We start from the raw sequence: 3701 nt of genomic DNA, 5'->3' as shown, positions 1-3701 counted from the left end.
GAATAATCTCGCGCCACCTTACCTCTCTGAGCTCATCCGCCCCTACACACCTGCCTGGCGCCTCAGGTCTGTGGACCAGACTTTATTAGAAGTACCAAGAACTAAACTGAGGCTCAGAGGGGATCGAGCCTTTTCTGTTGCTGGTCCCTCTCTCTGGAATGACCTCCCACTAAACATTCGGCAAGCCTCCTCGCTGCCCATCTTCAAAACCCTCCTCAAAACTCACTTGTATTCTTTGGCATTCGACTCAGCATGACTTAGATTTGTTCTTGGTTTTACTGTTTGGTGCTTTCTACCGCCTTTATTACCGATTTGTCTTACTGTTTATTGTGCATGTTAAATTGCTCCATGTACAGCACTTTGTATGCAGCGATGGCTGTTTGAAAGTGCTCTATAAATACTGTTGACTTGACTTGACTTGACATATTCTCCCGAAATGATGTGAATTTTCAGTTGTTGCTAAATCAGTTCAGGATGCTATAATTTGTGGTGTAGATGCGAATTTAGGAGAGCGGGACAATATATCGCATTGCAATTGGAGCAGCGGCTTGGTTGATGATGTCCCCAAACCGGCTCATCTATTATCTTTGTCGTGCAATACAACGAAAATTAACACAGTTGAAAAACATAAAATGATTCACATGTTTACCGTTCTGAGGTTTCTACAATCATGAATGAAGGCATTATTTACAGCAGGTTGACAGCAGTGTGATCGAGCAGGTTAGATGGAGTAGAATTTTATTGGGGCTTCACTGATTTATTTCATACAATTCATATCCAAAACACAGTTGAAAAATATTTGATTGTTAAAATATTTAAATACAAGAACTACATCAAGAAATTAACAAAACATACACCGTTTTTTTTAAATTAGGAGAAAAGTCTCAAAACATATCACAGATGACAAACGTTGTGCCTCTCCTCCTCCTGTTCTTCAATGAAGCTGATCACCCTCCAGCTCCCGTTAGAAAAATCGTGCTGCTGAAGGTGTGCCGGCAGAATGGTTGTGATGCAGGAGGTGCTGTGGACTCTCCCAGAAACGAGGACCTAGTTTAGTTTAGTTGTAAAACATAGTGCAAATGCTACATTATTTATAATGCACAGTTACAGTCTTGTGAATATTAAAAAAATGTACTTCATGTAATGCAGGCAGCGAATAATTCAAACGAACTAAGGCAGCAAACAGTAAGAGCAAAATCATGTTCCAAACATTAACTTTAACTCTTTTTTAAATGCCAATTAGCTTGTGAGTAATAAGACAAAATGTGACTGTCAGACAGAGAACTGTCAGAGCAAACGGCAGATTTTAGAAAGTCCCACCGAAATAAATCTGCACCCCGCTGCGACTGTCAGCGTTGAACTACCGCCATTGCTGTCAAAGTCAGACACATCTCCGAAATCGTTGGAGCAAATTTTTAAGCAGGCTCCATCTTGATAAATTGACCACATATTTGACATTTACACCATAACTTTACAGCCTAAAATAATCGTAAAACAACATTTTGTGTAACAACAAGAGTAATATTTACCCCAAAAGCTTTCAATGCGTCTGAAAGTTTTCTCCTGCGTTTTTGTTGGGGCTTGGCTTGAAATGCATCATGATTGGCTGCCCGAAGTCCACGTGTCTGTCGGACGTGCTCTCATTGGTCTCCAATACAATCACGGATGAATAAATACTCAAAGGGCTTGCCTGGCAAGCCCTTTGAGTATTTATTCCATATTGCCCACTGGTTAACTAGTGAGCTCATTTTGAAGCTTACTAGTGAACATGTAAGCCACAAAACGCCCACTCGTTCACTAGTAAGATCATTTTGAAGCTTACTAGTTGACATGTAAGCCACAAAACGTCCACTAGTTCACTAGTAAGATCATTTTGATGCTTACTAGTTGACATGTATGCCCCAAAATGCCCACTAGTTCACTAGTAAGATCATTTTGAAGCCCACTAGTTGACATGTAAGCCACAAAACGTCCACTAGTTCACTAGTAAGATCATTTTGACGCTTACTAGTGAACATGTAAGCCACAAAACGCCCACTAGTTCACTAGTAAGATCATTTTGACGCTTACTAGTTGACATGTATGCCCCAAAACGCCCACTAGTTCACTAGTAAGATCATTTAGAAGCTTACTTGTGAACATGTAAGCCCCAAAACGCCCACTAGTTCACTAGTAAGATCATTTTGAAGCTTAATAGTGAATATGTAAGCCACAAAACGCCCACTAGTTCACTAGTAAGATCATTTTGACGCTTACTAGTGAACATGTAAGCCACAAAACGCCCACTAGTTCACTAGTAAGATCATTTTGATGCTTACTAGTTGACATGTATGCCCCAAAATGCCCACTAGTTCACTAGTAAGATCATTTTGAAGCCCACTAGTTGACATGTAAGCCACAAAACGTCCACTAGTTCACTAGTAAGATCATTTTGACGCTTACTAGTGAACATGTAAGCCACAAAACGCCCACTAGTTCACTAGTAAGATCATTTTGACGCTTACTAGTTGACATGTATGCCGCAAAACGCCCACTAGTTCACTAGTAAGATCATTTAGAAGCTTACTTGTGAACATGTAAGCCCCAAAACGCCCACTAGTTCACTAGTAAGATCATTTTGAAGCTTAATAGTGAATATGTAAGCCACAAAACGCCCACTAGTTCACTAGTAAGATCATTTTGACGCTTACTAGTAAACATGTAAGGCCATAAATGTGCCCACTTGTAGTGCTAGTGGTCTACAGTGATCCCTCGCTATTTCGCGGTTCGTTTATCGCGGCTTCAGTGCATCGCGGATTCTATAGTATTTAAGTATTCTAATCCCAAAATTGCCAAAGACGTTCGGGCAAATAAGCTTCGATTCCTCTCTCATTATTATATACTTACACTCAGTTACACAGTACCAAATAAAAGGCATATGCCCAAAACTATTTAATTTTTATCGTATTATTCGTAACATTGATTGAAACTCCTGCAATAGCAACATTAATGGAGCCAATAAAATTTGTCAAAGTTAGCCTACCTGCCGTCAGGCGTGCTCTTCTTCATCTCCGAAAAGTGCTTCTTGTGGCTCGCAATAGATTATTGTCGTCCATCTGCACCGCCAATTCTCGTCTTGCAACGTCAAGAGTCATTCCAGACGCGATTAATAACTTCATTGAAACCACTTTCGGTGGCAGATTCAGCTGAATTGCCGCTCATATCTGCAGGAGGCCCGCCAAATAACTTCGCTGCATATGAGACGTCTACTTTCAGACGATTTGGGTGCCTGACTAATCCGGAATAGGAGCGGATCCCTCAAACGTACAGTATACCAAAAGAAATTGTATTATAAAAATGCTTTAGTTAAAAAATAATGTCACACGACCAATAAAGTACAACATAAAACGCTGGTAACAAAATTACCAGGATAAGAATGAGGGTAACAAAAAGTTCTTGCAAACAGAAAGGCAAATTGCAAATGAAAAATCACAACAAAATGCTTACAGTGTCTCTTTTATTTATTACATATGAGAATTTTAAATTTTGGTATATATTTTAGCAAGCATCATGGATGTTGACATGTTTGATTTGCTTTCACTTGCCACATAAAATAATGTGGCAGGTCAGATCTGGGCCCTTGACTTTGACACCTATGCTGTATAGTATCCACACAGTGTTTATCGATCCAATTTTATATGTGCAAAATCTCCAGGTACTCC

This window comes from Hippocampus guttulatus, chromosome 11, assembly GCF_054856545.1.
Source record: "Hippocampus guttulatus isolate MCC_2025c chromosome 11, RoL_Hgut_1.0, whole genome shotgun sequence".
Lineage (NCBI taxonomy): Eukaryota > Metazoa > Chordata > Actinopteri > Syngnathiformes > Syngnathidae > Hippocampus > Hippocampus guttulatus.
This window is presented reverse-complemented; position numbering follows the sequence as displayed.